Source organism: Peromyscus eremicus, chromosome 1, assembly GCF_949786415.1.
Source record: "Peromyscus eremicus chromosome 1, PerEre_H2_v1, whole genome shotgun sequence".
Lineage (NCBI taxonomy): Eukaryota > Metazoa > Chordata > Mammalia > Rodentia > Cricetidae > Peromyscus > Peromyscus eremicus.
Window position 1 is genome coordinate 158,566,720 of NC_081416.1, and position 19,087 is coordinate 158,585,806.

At 49.7% G+C, this 19,087-nt stretch overlaps 1 protein-coding gene and 1 non-coding gene across 4 annotated transcripts in view; both read left to right on the forward strand.

The window, feature by feature from the left end:
- Sipa1l3 (signal induced proliferation associated 1 like 3) overlaps positions 1 to 19,087 on the forward strand; it is a 218,932-nt gene that overhangs the window by 94,678 nt on the left and 105,167 nt on the right. The window lies entirely within an intron of this gene.
- On the forward strand, positions 6,981 to 7,136 carry LOC131903130 (U1 spliceosomal RNA). The gene has a single exon (XR_009377385.1). It is a non-coding gene; the product is annotated as a U1 spliceosomal RNA (small nuclear RNA).

Genomic DNA, 19,087 nt, shown 5'->3' on the forward strand with positions numbered 1-19,087 from the left:
AGCATACAGAAAGACATCCCACAGCAATGTGTGTGTGTGTATGTGTGTGTGTGTGTGTGTGTGCGCGCGCGCGCGCGCCTCTGGAGGCCAAGGGTGTTGGGTTCCTCTGGAGCTGGAGTTGCAGTGGTTATGAGCTGCCCTTTGTAAACACTGGGAGCCAAACTTGGGTCCTCTGTACCACAGTATTTACTCTTAGCTGCTGATCACCTCTGGTTGGTTGGTTGGTTTTTGAGACAGAATTTCACACTGGGACCTAGAGCCTGCCAATTAGGCTAGGCGACTGACCAGTGGTCCCAGGAATCTGCTCATCCGCTTGCCCAGCACTGGGATTACGTATGCACCACCGTGACTGTCTCTTTTCCTGAGTGCCAGGTCCTCATGCCAGGGCAGCAAGGACTTTACTGACCGAGCCAGCTCCCTGGCCCATCATGTCCTCTCACTCTCCTCCAGTCTACCAGGTTCCTGCGCTCTCTTGGCTTTTGTGACTTAGAAGTGTGCTGTTCTGGTATTTTGCAGTGTCTGGATTTAGGTGTGTTTGATGTTTTCTCTTGACTCTATTGAGGCGATATTGTTACTTAGAAGAATATCACAGAAGAGATGTCCCCTCATCAGGGCATCATCCCAGGGACCCAGGGTGTCTGTGTATATCACCCCCAGTGTTGGTCATTTGACTTGCTTGGCTAAGAGGGTGTCTGTGTGCCAGATAATTCCCCTGCCAGTCCCATCACCATTTCAAATATAACTCAGCCATTTTGGAGGAATCTTTGGGACTCTGACAAAACTTTACTTTTCCTCAGACTTGCATGCACTAATGTCAGCATCAGCTGATAGCTGTGTCTCCTCTGTGACAGTTTCTACTGAGGTATCTCTCTAATGTCCCCATAGCCTCCATTTGTTAGCTACAGTTCTTGGCTAATTGATGCAAAGGGCAAGAGGGAGGGCCCTTGTCAGGCTAACAACCTTTGATAGAATAAAAAAGCCTCATGGTGTGATGGGTCAGGGCTTGGAGCCTCCTCATTTCTGTGGGCCTTTTTCCTGACGGTCAAGGGGTGTTGCTACAGCTCCAGACAGCGCAAATAGGGATCAACTCCAGGGACACATGTGCTTAAGTCTGGACAACCTGAGCACTCCCAGAATCCCCTGAATCTAGATGACACCACTCACATCTCATCGAGCAGAACAATGTCACATCACTTCCCCTTCTGCGAGGCAGGTAGGAAATTCATTTAAGTTTTCAGCCTTCTAGAAGAAGTAGGCAGAGGAAAGGGGAATGGAAAGAGTCAGGTGGTAAACCAGCCAGCAGTGTCTGGCTCCACAGGGGGAAGAGCAGTAATAATTGTATTAATGGGAGCTGACTTTGTGCCAGACGCTGCTGGAAGCACTCCCTGTGCATGAGCTCACTCTGCCCTTATGCCCACCCTATGAGGTCATTGCTGTCATATCCCTGTAGTAATGACATGGAAACTGAGGCACAGGATGGGGAGGGTGCTTACAGAAGAGTGGGCCTGGGTAGAACTCATACAGCCTGTCTCCAGAGCCCCTTCAGGCCAGGCTCCATTCTGTCCAGCCAGGGACAGATGTAGCAGCCTGCCTTGCTTTAACCCTGGATACAAGTCCTTCCCACTGGGCGTGGTCTGGTTCTGAGGGGCTCCACCAGTTGGATATCCTCCTTGCAGCTCCTAGGGACATTGGGTGCAGGGAGGCAGGAAATTACTTTGGTCTCCCTTTTCCCAGCAAACAGTACCTGTGCTTTTAGTTATTCTGTCTGAAGAAAGGTCCCCGCCATGCCACCTGCCTGGCATCCAGCTGATGGCCTCAGCCCATGTTTCCTGTGTGCCTCTGTGCTCCTCCCTACAGTGCAGCATGTTGACAAGTCCTAACCAGGAGAGCCCCAGGGCTGCGGAGAGCCCCAGGGCTGCGGGCACCTTCACTTGGCTTCAGGAGAGCCTTCTCCAAGCCAGTGAAGTGAAAACAGGCTGACGGGGAACCCAAGAGCACTGGCTCAGAGTCCAGCCAAGCCGGGTTCCGGGCTCAGCTGGACCACACTGGCTGGCCCCAGCGGAGCAGCTCAAGCCATGGGAGCTGCCTTTTGTCCCTAGAAGTGGTCTCAAAGGTTAAATGTGCTTACAGACTTAAGTACCTGGGAGAGTGCCTGGCTCGAAGGCCACTTAATGGATGCGGGTGTGAATTCTGATACTGCCACTGCTGATAGTGGGGGCGGTGGTGGCTGGCTGTGGCAGCTCATCCCCATTAGCCCTTACAGCTACTGCAGCCACCCACCACTCGCAGCAGCCGCCGCAGCCGCAGCCACAGCCGCACCACCACCACGACGACTACCGCCACCAGCGCTCCCTGCAGCCGTTGGTGATCCTTACCCACCCAATTCCAAACTCCTATGGTGCCTGGATATAACAGAACTGTCTTCTGGGAACAGGAATTTGCAGCTGAGGCTTGGGCCAGGAGTTTTGCAGGAGAAAACAGGAATTTCTTTGGTGTGTGCCAGGAGCCCACAGCTGTTGGTTCCCAGCCCTGTTTCTCATGAAGTCCCTAGGCTTTTTAGCACTGGCCTTGGGATTGTGGCTGCCCTTGACCTCTGCAGCTAGAACACACGGATGCTTTGTACAGCCCATCACCCGAGTCCCAAATCAGACCTGACAGTGTGATTTATTCTCTCAGAAGGAGCGGGAGGGCAGTGCCCCAGTGGGGGATTCTTGGGAAGGTTGTCAACCCGAATTAGCCCACACCCTTCATGCATCCTTGCCGCTTAAGCGTCCTCCAGCTAATAGGGTTTTCCGGGGTGTCTCCAGGGACTGGAGGTTGGCTGTGAGCCCTAAAGAGTGTGTTTGGTGAGGCAGCCTGCAGCCTTATCTAAAGACATCAGCTCTGGGTGGGACCTTTCATCTTCCCAACAGGAAGTGGAAGTGGCACTTCCCAGGGAGTCGGTGTTTTGTCTGCCCCTCCCCCAGTCCTTTCACTGCAGTAACCCCTGCAGCCAGAGGCCATTGCTTTTCTCCCAGCCACCAGGTCTCATCACAGTGTCGCAGCTTCTAGTGACTTTATTCATTTACGGGACTGACAGCTATGAGTGAGATTCTAAGGTGGAAACAAATTAACATGAAATCCGAAAATGAGCATTATAAATGTCATTCCTTACTGGGGACTTGTGACACACGGCAGGTCAGGTGGGGCGGGATTGATTCTGTGTCAGGAGCCCAGGCCCTGAGGCTCCCCTGTCTTAAAGCTTCATAGCTGAGAGACACAGCTCGGGGACAGGAGGGTGGCAGAGTGAGCAGGGCTCTGAGCAGCTCGCACATACCACCTGTCCATCTCAGGCTGGCAAGGTGCGGAGGGCGTGAATGGCGGCCGAGTAGATCTGTGTGGTGTTTCTTTAGCACCTACTGTATACCATGCTTTCTTGGGACTCTGAAATATGAAGTGATGAAGTTCACCGTCTTAGGTGTCTATGTCTGCTGTGCAGGGGTGTGTGAGGAGGGGCTTGGCGTGAATAGAGATGTCTGTCATGGGAGGAGGCCTGAAGGCTGTGGAGACAGTAACTGAGTGGAGTTGAGAGGCAGAGAAGAGGATCCCGGTAAAGGAACAAGCACCCCATAGAAAGAACAGGTGGAGCCAGAAGGATCCGGAATTCAAAGCCAGGCTGGGTTACATGAGAGACTCTGACTCAAAACAAACACATAAAAACCTAAAGCATGGTATTAAACACAGGTATGGTAGTAAATGAATGAAAAACAGAAATACAAAGGAAAGGACATGACTGTTCCTAGGTGTGGTGGGGGAGAAAGTTTATTATAAAGTGAGAACACAGTCAGAGGCAGGGACATCTGGGAGAGTCCAGAGTGGACGTGACCAGACTAAGCTGGACCATGTGGGGAGGAGAGGAGGGGAAGAGAGAAGAGAGAGGGGACCCAGGTGCAGCAGCCAGGAGGGCAAATACAAAAGGGGGCAGGTAACCAACATGTCTGGACTATCTAGGGGAGAGCCTCTGGGGAGGGGCATGCCAGCCATACCCTGCAACAGGTAGACACTGAGGGCTGCTGGGAGAACCTGGAGGCCGGGTCCACTTTGATGTGTTAAATAGGCACCTTAGCCTTTTGTCTCCGGTTCAGGGCACCCCAAGATTACATAGAGAGATGCTTTCTCAAAAAAGAACAAAACAAAACAGAACACAGGGTTGACAAGCTGACTCAGGGTAAAGGCATTTATGCCAAACCAGATGACCTGAGTCTCTCTCCAGGACCCTCATGATGGAAGGAGAGAATGAGTCAGCTACCTCAGGTTGCTCTCTGACCTTTATATGTATATTGTGGTGTGCACGTGCACATACAATAAATGTACTTTTTAATTAAAACTAAAGATAGAGTCAACATAACCATCTACCTGTATTTATCAACTATGCAATACGTTGAGTCTTGAAGTCAGAATTTATGTTAGATTTGGGCCCTGGGATGTAGAGCTCCTGCTAAGAGTCCACCAGTGAGGAGTTGGGGTTGGCTGTGGGCACTCTGGTCCCTGGTACACAGCCCTGGCCCACACTGGTATACCCATCATCACTGCAGAACTCCCCAGACCCTGCGGGTTTGCCTGAGACCCAGATTGCTCAGAATTCCAAAATGCCTTGGACCCTTGGGAGAGGGCTCCACAACTGTGTGTAGCTCTTAATAAACACTATCAGTCAAGCCACAGCTCATTGTCATTGCCGTTATCATTAACACTCAGACCTCAGCACTCTCAGTGTCATTGTGGAAATGCAAGTGATAATCACAGGGAGATGCTGTCACACACCCACTTTAGTGGCTCAGAAACAAAGACAACAGGATGAGTGAGTGCAGGGTGGCCTTTGGGGCCTTGTGGTGACTTAAGCCTTTTCCCAACAGGGCTTTTGGGAACGTGACCTGCATGTGAGTAGGGTCTCCCACAGCAGGACCCCCTTGTAGTGTCCACCGTGGTAAGCAGGAGATGGTGAGGGAAGAATGGCTTCCACTTACACTCAGAGAGGCTTGCAGGCCGGATGTGGGTATGGAGAGGGGGGGAGAAGCAGCCTAGGATGAGATTTGAGCCCAGCTGCCAGGTGAGTGAGCCGTGAAGATGTTGAGTTGGGATATGTGTTGTGTGACACTATTCCTGAGAGATGTGACCAGTATCTTCTTGCCCCAGCTAGTGAACCAATGACAGATGGCCAAAGGATACCGTCGGAGGCTAGCTAGGGAACCGGTGAATTTTATTGGGGTTGCTTACAGGAGTACAGGTGAGGAATTACTTGCAGGAGCGGAAATGACTCAAAGCTCACCCAGAATGGATGATGGCTCTCAAAAGTGGAACCTTGGAGCTTGCCGCACGACTTTCATGCAGCTCTACAGATCGGAAAGTATTTCTTTCAGGCAGCTTGTCTTGTCTCAGAGTGTCTCACAGTTCTTGTGAGAACTTGAGAGAAGTTCCTGCTGATTCTGGTCACTTTCGGAGACTTCCTGAAGCTCTTGAGTTGTTTGTCCCCCACCCCCATTCCCCTCTCTCTTGGTTTTTCCAGACAGAGTTACTCTGTGTAACAGCTCTGGCTGTCCTGGAACTTGCTCTGTAGAACAGGCTGGCCTCAGATTCAGAGATCCACCTGCACCTGGCTTCTAGGTAGACTAGAACGTTTCACCTCCCTTTAGAACAACCTGGTATGGTGGGGTCATACCTTTAATCTCAGCACTCAGGAGGCAGAGGCAGGCCCATCTCTACATAGTGAGTTGGCCAGCCTGATCTACGTAGTGAGTTCTGGACCAGCCTGGTCTACATTGTTCTGAGCCCTCCAGGGTTGCATAGCAAAACTCGGTCTCACCCAAAACAAAAACAAACAACAAGAATAACCCTGTGTCTTAATGAGCTCCCCTCGGAGGTGGAGTGCTTTACTTCAGAGGAAATTGCTATACAACAGTGCATCCATGTGAAGCCTTGCAGAGTAATGCAGAAGGAGATGTGAAAGCCCAGTCACACCGCTCTAGGCTGCTTGGATAGCTGTGAGAGATGGTAAGGAGCATGTGGTTCTGGAGTGGATAGGAGAGGCCCAGGCAGAAGGAAAATCGGGGTCCTCAGCCAAACATAGTACTGAAAACCAGAGGCCCAAGATCATCCCTGGAGGAGGGATATACCTAGAGACAAGAAGAGCTATCCAGAGAGAAGTAAAGAGAGACAGAGAAGGCTGGGAAGTGGGACCAATTGGAGATATGCCCCACAGATACGTCAGGTGAATGTGTGGCCCTTCACATTTATTGTGTCCTTCAAATGCTTAAGCCGTGTATAATACACAGTAACCATACGATACAAACATTTTAAATGACTCTCAGGTTGGGAGTTCAGCATTCTGGGGAAATGTCCATGAGTTCTGTTTACCTGACCACCTGTTGCCAGCAGGTGTTAGGAAGCAGGGTCATTGGAAATGTTGCCAGGCTGTCAGGGTGCTCCCCAGATTAAACTCCTGAGTATCTGGTGCTGTGGACAGGCCTGACATGTCTTCCCCATTTATAAACTGGGATCAGGCAGTGGTGGTGCACATCTTTAATCCCTGCACTTGGGAGGCAGAAGCAGGTGGATCTCTGCGAATTTGAGGCCAGCCTGGTCCAGAGAACAAGTTCCAGGACAGCCAAAGCTATTATACAGAGAAACCCTGTCTCAAAACACAAACAAACAAACAGTGTAATGCTGCATTTCCAAGAGTCTGACCTCATAACCCCCACCGTCTGGGAAGCAGTCTTGCAGATAGCCATGTGGCTTACCTGGGGTAATTAACCAGAAAGATGGAATATGGACATCTAGAGAGAGAGCAGGAAGAGGGAGTCCTCTTCTAGAATGGGGTGGGGACAAGATGGTCTCAGGAGGCTTTTCTGAAGCAGCAACCATCAATCTTCAACTTGAAGGTAGATAGGAACCCATGCAGTGGCAGACTAGGGCTCTAGCTGTTTGTGGGAGACAGAGTATCTCCATTACTTCCCTGGCAGGAGAGATACCATGATCACCAAGGTGGTTTTTTCAGAGCAAGGCTCATCCATTGCACTCCAGGTGTGCTGACTCCTGCAGTTCTCCCAAATGTGGGAAACTCAGCTGCATAATTTGTGGGGCATTGCACTTGAACTCCTCTCTAGATAAACCAAAACAAGAGGCCTGAGGTAGGAAGGTGCTGGTGTATCGGAGAAGCTGACATTACTCCAGCATTGTGAGGGAAGACAACAGGGCTGACCAGAGGGGGCCTGTGTCTTTCCATTGCCCTGGGTGTTGTGGAAGGATTTTTGGTTAGAGGAACGGTTCGTTTGGTTTGTTTTCTCTGAGATAGAGTCCTGCCGTGTAGTCCAGGCTGATCCTCTTGCTTCACCTTCCATGGTCTGAGACTACAGTCGCGTGGTAGGGTTGCAAGGAAAGAAGCAACCATCTAAGGCTTTACCATCCCGGTACCCTCCTCCACCAGGAAAACCAGACTCCTGGTCAGAGGCTCCACCCTGCCCTGGCACCTGGCTGCCCGCCGCAGGACTGAAAGTCCTTTCCTGCAGAGGAGAGGGTGCCCTAGTTCTAGATTCACCCCTAGGAAAGCAGCAGCTTGTCGATCACTCTAGGCCATGGGAGGCCCACAAAGCAGGTCACTGCAGCTCTGACTTTCCTAGGAAGAGTCTTGGGCTGCCGTGACTCATGAGTCTGCCCTCTCAGAGCCAAGACCCCTCCCCTCTCCACGTAGGTGCCCTCATTCTCTGCCAGGCCCCGGGCTGCCTGCTCCTCACTCCTGCTCCTTCTCCGTTTCCTTCATAGGCTGTCAACCAAGTGTCTCCCTTAGTTCCTTCTTCTGGGCCAGGCTTGTGGAGAGGTAGGCAGGCCAGAAGGGGTTCCCACATCCCCTTTACTCCCAAATGTGGTTTCTTTGTGGGCCCAGAGAGGTGGGGGCAGGTGCCGGGTTACTCCTCTTCAGCCCCCCTGTGAATGGCGTCAGATCCCCAGGGGTGGAAAGTCCCAGGTTCCTCAGTTTGCCCCGTAGCCACTACTGCATCCTGCTGGGTAAGTGAGCAGCCTTGCTTCCGTTCCTCTGCCCGGCCTGCAGCTGTCGGTCCTCAGCAGACTGGGCGTCCCTTCAGAACATGAGGCTGTGTTGTATACGTCTTGGAGGCCCTCACAGCTATGTGACTTCTTAGTAACACTGCCTTCGTGACTGAGGTGCTGCTGGCAGAGACCGTATACAGGTGGGCTCCGTCAGGCCTGTCTTTGCTGCCAGTATGCCATGGCCGCCACTTGGTCCCCAGCACCGGTGAAGGTGGTTTTTATATTATGATAGTACTTGGCATTGGACCTAAGCAAGTGCTCTACTGCTGAGCTACACCCCAGCCCCTCACTAGTGATTCTAGGCAAGCGTTCTTCTGCTGAGCTACAGGTACTCCAGCCTTCTTTTTACTTCTGTTGAGACAGCCTTACCATCTGGTTTTACAGATGGGGAGTTGAGATGCAGGTAAGTCAGGCCCCCTGCCGGAGCCACGGAGTCAGGATTGGGACCCAGCCTGCCTGGCTCTAACCAGAGTGCTCATCCTTTCTTTATTATGCCGTCTGTTTATTTCCTTCCGGCCCTCACCACCTCACCACCACCGCTCAGTGGTGGTGTAGTGTCTTCTCTGCCCGTCAGCCGCTCAGTGGTGGTGTAATGCTGGCTCTGCCCGTCAGCTGCTCAGTGGTGGTGTAGTGTCTTCTCTGCCCGTCAGCCGCTCAGTGGTGGTGTAGTGTCTTTTCTGCCCGTCAGCCGCTCAGTGGTGGTGTAGTGTCTTCTCTGCCCATCAGCCGCTCAGTGGTGGTGTAGTGTCTTCTCTGCCCGTCAGCCGCTCAGTGGTGGTGTAATGCTGGCTCTGCCCGTCAGCCGCTCAGTGGTGGTGTAATGCTGGCTCTGCCCGTCAGCTGCTCAGTGGTGGTGTAGTGTCTTCTCTGCCCGTCAGCCGCTCAGTGGTGGTGTAGTGTCTTCTCTGCCCGTCAGCCGCTCAGTGGTGGTGTAATGCTGGCTCTGCCCATCAGCCACTAAGCTCCTGTCTTTTGGTGTGCTGAGGTGGGGTCTCAGCAAGTAGCAGAGGCTGGCCTCCTAATCCTCCTGGATACCACTACAACTCAATCACATTCTGTGTCCTTGCTACATCCCCAGCTTTGGAATAGTACCTGATGCACAGAACCCCACAGAGGACTTTTGCCGAGGAAGTGAAACAGAGTCAGCAGTGAAGAGTGTGGAGAGTGGGGTCCCTCAGACGGTGCTGGGGGGAACGGAAAGTTAGGTCCATCCAGAAAACACTTGACAGTTTCATAAAAACTAAACACACAGCTGTCGTATGACCCAGCCCGTTGCACCCTTGGGCACTTAGCCCAGAGAAATAAGACTTGTGTTCACACAGAAATCTGCCTACCATTGTTCACAAAAAAAGCTTTACTTCTTGCCAAGTCTGGAAACAGCCCAGGTGTCCAGGTAAACAAACCCATGGAGTGTCTGCACTGTGGCATAATCCTCAGAGAGCACGCTGTTAAGATGGGGCAGGCTGGAGGGCGAGCCAGCTGTGGAGACTCAAGGAGGGCTGAAGGAACCAATGGGAGATAATGCTGAGTGAGAAAAGCCAGTCTTCCTGCGGAGTGACCCGCCCCCCCAACATTTCTAAATGGAATACTTACAGACATATATGTGACTGACTGTAGCCAGGACAGGGATGAAACCCAGGGGCTCACTCAAGGCAGATGTTTTACTCCTCAGCCATACACCCTCCCTGCTTCTATCATGATGGTGGTGAATACACAAGCATGCACGTGATGAACTTGTAACACACACACACACACACACACACACACACGTATATGTGTACATATGTAGAAAACCTGAATAATGGGCTGGCAGATAGCTTAGTGTGTAACGACTTGGTCACCCAGCTTCAGTCTCTGGAACCCACAAACAGATGGAAGGAGAGAGCCAAGTTCAGCATCGTCCTATGGCCTCCACACACGCTTGCTGTGACACCTGTGCACCCTTGTGCCACACACAAATCATAATTCTTAAAAAAGAAGAAAAACTGAGTGTGGTATAATCCTAGCAGGAAGCTCTATGGACAGGAAGCTAAAGTTGGTGGAGACAGGGGAATAGCTACAAATTCAAGGGCAGCTCAGGCCATGGTAGAGTTGTGGGACCACATGGGCTGTAGAGTATAAGACCTTGTCTTAGAAAACAAGAAAAAATTCTGAATAAAATCAATAGATTGCATTTTGGTTATGATGCTATTCTGGAGTTTTGTCCAGTATTAGCATTTACAAACTAGGGTTAGTAAATTTTTATATTATGTCTCACAATTTTATTTATTTATTTATTTATTTGAGACAGGGTTTCTCTGTGTAGTCCTGGCTGTCCTAGAACTCACCTGCCTCTGCTTCCTGAGTACTGGGATTAAAGGCATACACTACCACTGCCCAGCTCTACAATAATCTTAGTAAAAATTTGATTTGATGAGATTAATTGGCTCCTAGCATGCCCAGACTCAATAAGTGGTAGCTGTTGTTATCACTGTTCTAACTTCATCACATCAGTCAATGCAAACTGTTCTTTTGTGTGTTTATGTGAAATGTAAACTACTGTCTTGTCTTGCTGGAGTTCTCTAGTTAAAGACTCTAAGAATCTGTTCTATATAAATAAAGGAAAATGCAAAATTTAAAAAAATGTCATTTGAAAAATTGCTAGTGATACGTGGTGATGGATACCTGTACTCCAGCATTTGGGAGGTAGAGGTAGGAATGGCAGGAGTTCAGGGTTATCCTGTGCTACATAACAAATTGGTAGCCTGCCTGAACTACATGAGACTGAGTCTCTAAAAAGAAAAAGCTCGTGGTGGTGCTGGGCATGGTGGAACATGTCTGTAATCTTAGTGCTGGGTGGGGGCATGGGGCTCAGACAGGAAGATCTGGAGTTCTGGGCCAGCCTGGGCTACATAAAGAAACCTTGTCTCAAAAACAAAATAGAAAGTTTCCAGTGAGATAAAAAGAGAAAGGAATAAGGAGGGGTCCACAGTTGTGGGAGATGGGCAGAGCTTAGAATACCATGGACAAGAGGTCAAGAGTTGACCCTCAGGACAGACATGGAAATGGGGTTCAGGCCTTGGAGAGAACTGACCAGATTTTGCATTTCCTAATGATTCTAGCAGCTCTACAGAGATGGGGTCTAAAAATCAGGTGTGAGAGAACAGCAGCCAGGGTGCCCGAATGTGAAAGAAGTCAACTGCCCAGAGAGGAGGAGGAGGAGCCCCCAAACAACAGGGTGGGGGTGACTCCCAGGGTCCTGGCTGCTTGTCACTCTCCTGCTTTTGCTCACACATTTAGCAGGGTGAGGAAGGGAGAAAGACTGGGCACAAGGAAGCTGCCCTGGCTCCACGTCGGCTTGTGGAAACAGGTTTATCTTCACCCTTGGGCCTCCACAAGGCCCCAAACACAGGAGTGCCAGTGAGACCCTTTCCTGAGAAGCAGGGCAAGGAAGAGGAGCTTGTTTGAGGTGGGGGGGGGGGGGTGGAATTTACTCAGTGTGGGTCATCTGGAGTTGGACAGTTGTAGACGTGTCAAAATTCTATCACTGGCTGTTGTGGTTTGAGTAAGAGGCCCCCGTAGACTCTGGCATTTGAATAGTTGGCCCCCAGTTAGTGGCACTGTTTGGGAAGGCCTTAGGAGGTACAGCTTTGCTGGAGGAAGTACGTCACTAGGGGTGCCATTTGGAGTTTGCTCCCCATTTCCTGCTTGTGGTCTAAGATGTGAGCTCTCGTCTCTTCCTTCTGCCATGTATGGTGCTTGCTCACACTTCCCCACAATGATAGTGATGGCCTCTTATCCCTCTGGAACCATAAGTCCAAATAAACCCTCCCTTCTCTAAGGGTGTTGCCTTGGTGTTTTATCACAGGAATAGAAAAGTAGCTAATATACTGGATATGGTGGCTCATACCTGGAATCCCAGCATTTCAGAGGCCAAGACAGGAGAATCAGAAGTTCAAGATTATCCTCAGCTTCCAAGGGAGTTCCAGGCCAACATCTGAGACCCTGTTTGAAAAAACAAGAGAAAAGAAAAAGAAAACCAACACCCACACAAATCAATTGTATTTTTAAAACAGGTGCATTTTACTGCATGTAACTATAGTTCAGTGGTTAAATACATAGCTACACACTGTCAAATAACAATAGTAATGAGGTAGCCGTGTGCCTGGCACTCTCTGCCAAGTGCTTTCCAAATTCACATGACAAGCTGTGTCAGTGCTTTTCAGGTCCAGGCACCCAGCTGCTTACAGATAGAACAGCCATTAGACCCAGGGCAGGCTGCGTTCAGAGAGAGCATCCCTTTGTTTTCCACTCTTCTCACTGATGGGGTGACGGGATGCTGGGAGTCTTGGGAGGTCCACACGCTGAGGTCCTCGGGCCATGTGCCTTCTCAGAGCTCACAGCAGTGGCCCAGATCCTAAAGCCCGACCTTTGATGCAGGCACAGAGCAGCTGCAGGAGAGCCAGCCAGCTTCAGGGCTGTCTCTCAGCCTCAGCCCAGCAGCTGGGGACGAGCCCCCTGCTGCTATGGGGAGCAGCAGAACACGGGAACCTACTGTAGCTAGCACAGCAGCTGTCGTGAAGATGGGGAGAGTGCAGTGAACCACTGCTGGTGTTTCCCGAGCCCTGCATACACAGGACACCTCCGAGGACTGTTCTGTGCCCTTTGCGTGGGGGACACACCACTTGAGAACTGCAGACCATCTCTTTACACAGGGATAGATTGGCCTTCCTGTTCCTGCTGCTGCTGCCCATTTCCCTCTTGTAGAGATTTTTCGTTAATACTCAAAAAGTAACTGGCTGACCAGATGTAGTGACACATGTCTGTAATCCCAGTGCTCAGGAGGCTGAGGCAGCAGGATCGCAAGTTCAAGCCCAGCCTAGGGTATATAGCAAGACCCTGTCTTTAAAAATAAAACAAAGCAAAGACAGCTGGCTAGCATGCACATCTCCATCAAGACGCTTGTGCTTGCAAATAGCTAAGCACACTGGCACCATCTGGCCAAACAGGAAAGCCCTTTCATATATTCCAGAAGCCCAGAGGTGGGTGACATCAGACTGGATATGATCAGCAGCTCAACATGTGTGTCACAGATACCAGCTCTCAATCTTGGCTTCCTCCTCATGTCCCTAGGTCCCAGCATGGCTTCCAGGGACATCTAGAGCCACGTGCTTTCTTGTCTGCAGGCACTGAGAGAAAGCACAGTAAAAGACCTTTCCCTCTTGAGTTATACATCCTTTCTGGCTGCAATTGGTCCAGCTTAGGTCATGTGTCCCTGCCAGTCGGCCAGTCAGATCAGAGAGAAATAACTCATCCTGTTGCCTTTGACAATTAGAATCCCCGTTCCCAGAGCTGGGAAGTGGGAATTGGGCCGGCATCTCAGTGCCCACCACAGGCTGGAGAGGCCTCTGCTCAGTTCCTGACCGGAGCGCACACACTCACAGATCACATCAGGACCAACAGATTTGGTGGCTTTTAAGAACAAAGCAGTGTGGTTTTTCTTTGAAGAAGTACTGTGCTCTGTGTCCTGCTCCTCCTGCATGCCTCCTTCACCCTCACATCCCCACAGGAAGAGAGGCAGGGGCTACTGCCACACGGCTTGTCTGCTGCTAGAAAAAAAAAAAATGACTCCCTCCTTCTGTCAGTGGGTAGATTTTCTTCCTTTTTTCTCTATCCCTCTAGCTACTACTACCTCTTTTCAAAGTGTCTGTGGATGGCTGTGGCTATAGACCTATCCTTAGAGAATATATTCTGAAGATTCAGTAAGGGATCATCTTCCCTTCAAGGGAAGTGGTGAACACCTTTAATCCCAGCACTCGGGAGACAAAGGCCGGCAGATCTGAGTTCGAGGCCAGCCTACTTTACAGAGTAAGAACAGCCTGGGCTATGTAGAGAGACCCTGTCTACAAGCAAACAAACAAAAAGGCATCGGATGGCTTCCAGAACGGGCCTTGGATGTGTGTTTCTGATTTCCATGGTTTTCACCCAACAGCGTGTGTTTGAGAGCTAGCCACGTTGGTGTGTACCAGCCGTGATGGCCCAAAGCCACCTGGCATTCCCTGCCACACCTCACATTGCTAGTCTTCTAGTGTGAGGTCCTAAGTTGTACCAATTCACACCACAGCAAAAAGTGCTTCAGGGAGTGCCCACCTGCCTGTGTCCCTATGAGTCTGTGAGGCTTGATTCAGGGTCACTGCCTGCCTTGGGTCATGGACAAGTGGGTAGCGGGTGTTGATTCTCCTTCTACCCAAGCTCCTGCCCACGAGACTGCTCCAGCCCACACTCCTCACTCCAGTGTTTGTATCTCCCAGGACATCAAGGCTGGTGGGTCCATGTGTCGCGTGCATGAGTGCATGTATACATGCGCATTCGCAGTGGGGTGTATTCGTTCTTTGCCTTCTTGCCCTCGCCTTGTCAGCACATCCATCCCTTCACTGGCAAAGAAGACATCTGTGTGTGCTGCAGAGGGCAGAGACAGAGAAGTGACCCTCGCTCTTTGCAGGAGTCTAGAGGATCACAGATAATTGGACATGAAGTGATTTATGCTGTTGGAGTTTGGTTTTGCTTGGGTTCAGATTATGACAGTGCCCTGGTTCTTCCCTCATGAAGAAGGTATATAATTTTGATTTTTAAAGGAGCCCACAGCTGAAAGACTTGTACTTTTAAAAGAGATTTGGGATTTTTTTTTTTTTTTAGTGAGATTAGATATTTTAAAGAGACTGAAATTTTAATGTGTTTGAATTTGTAAAGACTATAGGACTTTTAAAATTATTTATGCTTTTAATGTGAGATCTTGGGGATAAATAAGAAAGGAAGGGTTTAATAGTGATGCATTTGTGTGTCAGGTTGACAAGGGGTCAGTTGTACTGGCTGGTTTTGTCTGTCAACTTGACACAAGCTACTGTCATCAAAGAAGAAGGGGCCTCAGTTGAGGAAATGCCTCTATGGAAATCCCTCCACGAGACCCAGCTGTAAGGCATTTTCTCAATTAGTCATCTTTGGGGGAGGGCCCAGCCCATGGTGGGTGGTGCCATCCCTGGGCTGGTGGTCCTGGATTCTGTAAAAAGGTGGGTTGAGCCAGTCATAGGGAAGCAAGCCAATAAGTAGCTCCCCTCCATCAGCTCTTGCCTCCAGGTTCCTACATTTAAAAAAATCACGTGTCTAACAAGGCCCCACCCCTAGCAGAAGAGCTATTGGCTGCTAAGGAAGGGAGAGTAGTTTATAGCCCACGCCCATGTGAACTCAGGCAGCACTAGTTGGACTAAGTAGGGGGTTAATTTTTGTTCAGTTTTTGGTTTTGGTTTTCGAGACAAGGTTTCTCTGTGCAGCCCTGGCTTTCCTGGAACTCCTCTGTAGACCAGGCTGGCCTTGCACTCACCTACCTCTGCCTGCTGAATATAGGGACTAAAGGCGTGCACCACCACTGCCTAGCTGAGTGAATTCTTTTTTAAAAATAGGGATGAGGACTATTTTAGGATATCAGGAGAGTGATACCATCAGTATACATTACATACATGTATGAAGGTGTGTGTGTGTGTGTGTAATCTTCAGATAGAACCACTCAGAAAAAGCTACATATCTAAGACAAGTACATTTGACATTGTTTAGAGCTAGAAATGTAGCTCAGTTGGCTACATGCTTGTTTAACATGTAGCCCATGCTGTCTTCAAACTAATGCGATGTCCTTGACCTCCTGATCCAGCTGCCTCCAGCTTGCAGGTGCTGGGATTACAGTCTATACCATCATACTCAGCTCTAAATTTTATTTAATGACTTAGAGGGGAAAAAATTAAAAAAAAAAAAAAAACAGGAAGAACCCACCCACATTGGTACAGCAGAGGCTTTCCCAAGTGCTTTGATCCGAAGCATCATCCTTGGCCCATAGCAGGATGGGGACTCACATTGGGGAGCTTCAGGGTTGAGGATTCTGAAGACCTACACCAGACCCACCAGAACCACTGTCAACTTTCTAGATCTTTCCACTGTGTTGACCTAGATTAAAGGGAGGGAGGTAAATGGTTAAAAATAGTTAGCATGGCCGGGCGGTGGTGGCGCACGCCTTTAATCCCAGCACTCGGGAGGCAGAGCCAGGCGGATCTCTGTGAGTTCGAGGCCAGCCTGGTCTCCGAAGCGAGTTCCAGGAAAGGCGCAAAGCTACACAGAGAAACCCTGTCTCAAAAAAACCAAAAAAAAAAAAAAATAGTTAGCATGTTTTTTTAACCCTATAATTTTTTTTTTATTTATTTTTTTTTTTTTAAGATTTATTTATTATGTATACAGCATGTATGACTGCAGGCCAGAAGAGGGCACCAGATCTCATTACAGATGGCTGTGAGCCACCATGTGGTTGCTGGGAATTGAACTCAGGACCTCTGAAAGAGCAATCAGTGCTCTTAACCTCTGAGCCATCTCTCCAGCCCCAACCCTATAATTTTTAATTGATTCTTATGTCATGTGCATTGATTGGTGTTTTGCCTGCATGTGTGTCTGTGTGAGGGTGTCAGAAGCCCTGGAACTGGAGTTACAGACAGTTGTTTGTTTTTGCTCTTTTGAGGGGCTCACCACCCAGCTCCCAAATAAATTACACACAGAGGGCTATTCTTAATTATGAATGCTCAGCCTTAGCTTGGCTTGTTGATAGCCAGCTTTTCTTAAATTAGCCTGTCTACCTTTTGCCTCTGGGCTTTTCCAGTTCTCTTACTTCTGTAAATCTTACTCTTACTCCATGACTTGCTGTATAGCTGGGTGGCTGGCCCCTGGGTCCTCCTCCTTCTCTTTCTCCTAGATCTCTCCTCTCCTCCCAGATTTCTCCTTCTATATATTCTCTCTGCCTGCCAGCCCCACCTGTTTCTCTTTCCTGCCTTGCTATTGGCCATTCTGCTCTTTATTAGGCCATCAGGTGTTTTAGACAGGCACAGTAACACAGCTTCACAGAGTTAAACAAATGCAACATAAACAAAAGTAACTCACCTTAGAATATTCTACAACAGACAGTTGTGAGCTGCCATGTGGGTGCTGGGAATTGAACCTGGGTTCTTTGGAAGAGCAGCCAGTGCTCTTAATAACTGAGCCATCTCTCCAGTCCCATGATTTTTTTTTTTAATACAGATGATAATATGACATTCTTTTGAACTCCATATTCTTACAGTTGGTTTTTAATATTTTTTTTAAATTTCATTCTCTGATCAAAGTAACCAATTCCCTTGAAAGATTGTTTCTGAGCAAGGGTGAGACCAGATCACAAGCATTGCCTAAACTGCAGACCAGCGGTGGGCATGCAGCTTCAGTTGCTGCTTTGGGGGTTGGAGTATGCCCGTGTATGTATAGGTGCATGTGCCTGTGGAAGCCAGAGATTAATTTCAGGTTCCATTGCTCTGCACATTTTTGTGAGGCAGGGCCCCTCACTGAATCTGCAGCTCACCCTTTAGGCTAGACTGGTTGGCTCACAAACTCCTGGGATCTGCCTTTGTCTGTCTGGTGTTACTGGTACATGCCGCCATGCCTAGCTTTTATGTGGATCATGGGATTCAAACTCTCGCCCTTACACTTGCATAGCCTGTACTTCTTTACCCACCAAGCCATCTCTTCAGCCTCTCCCTGCTTCCATGGGGAAGACTTGCTACCTTACCTCAGCACCATTCCGGGAGCCAGAGGTAGAGCAGTGAGTGGCCAGTGTCTGGAAGGCCTTTGGATGTCTGACACCCTCTCCCCCTCAATGTATTGTAAGGTCCACCTCACTGTTGCATAAGCTGAATTCCCAGTGGGGCTGGGAAGATGGCTGAACAGTTTAGAGCACTTGGACTCAGGTACAGTTCCCAGAACCCTGATGGCAGTTTACAGCTATTACAAACCCCAGTCCCTGAAGTGTGTAAGTGTGTGTGTGTGTGTGTGTGTGTGTGTGTGTGTGTGTGTGTGTGTTACCAGTGTCTATGGTGTACCATTTACTGTGTGAAGTGCCTCCTGGGAATCTTCTTGCTAGGTAAGCTAGCAGGCTGACACATGACACTGTCATTCTCTATGGTACTTAGTGGGGCTGCAATTTGATCCCCTGCAGGCTGATAGCAGAGCCTGAGGATTTCTGCCAAAGTCACCAGAGATTGGGGGCAGGCATTTATTAGGCCCTTATTCATGGACATTGGTTATGATGGCTGTGGATTTGATGTGCCAAGGTTCGAGTCCCACTTGGTCTCTCTACAGTCTTCAGTGGGTGGCTGCTGCTTTGAGCCCCAGAGCTGTACTCTGTAAAGTGGGGGAGATAATAAGCACCCCCTAGAAGTGCCATGTAGGATCAGTGGGTATAAAGGCAATTTTGTTGTTGAGATGCAAAGTATGAAAAGGGAGAGACTGGTGGGGTTTGGGGGTCGAGACACCCTTGCTGTGGGAAGACTCACGGACTGGATGGAGCAGGCTGCAGCTGGGTCTCAGCTCCACAGACGGGGTGTGGGGGGAGGCGGGGGAGGGGTTGGCTTCTCCCACTTGTGATACCTGGCACTGTCAAGTGGTGCTGTACTGCCGAGGGGTCATAGGGCCGACCTTGGAGTCAGCCAAACCCAGGAGTAAAAACCCACTCCTCCTCTCCCATCCTGTGGTCCATCTTGGATATTTTCCCTATTTTGAGTGCATTTTGCCTAAGTGTTCACTTGGTGGTAAAAAGAGGCTTGAGCCCAGGGGTTAGTGTCCTGTGTTCTGACAAGAATATGGCAGTCAGGGATCAGGGATCACTTAGGATAAACCACTGTGGCAGGAGAATGCTACCTAAGAGACAAGGCTCAGTTCAGGGTGTGTCCAGTACCCCTTTCTCTGTCTCTCCCCACAGAATCCTTTCTGGTCACTCTCCTGGGGTCTCCACTCTTGATCACTGATCACCCCCACTCCCCTCCCAGTGCACAGCCGTCCTCAGGGGAAGACTCCAGCCCAGCGCTCCCCCACCCCCGGAATAGGATGGGGCTTGAACAGCTGTTCTTTTACAAGGATTCCCTGGCTGTGTTTAATCAAGATTGTCAAATATTGATTTAATCTCCAGGCCCAA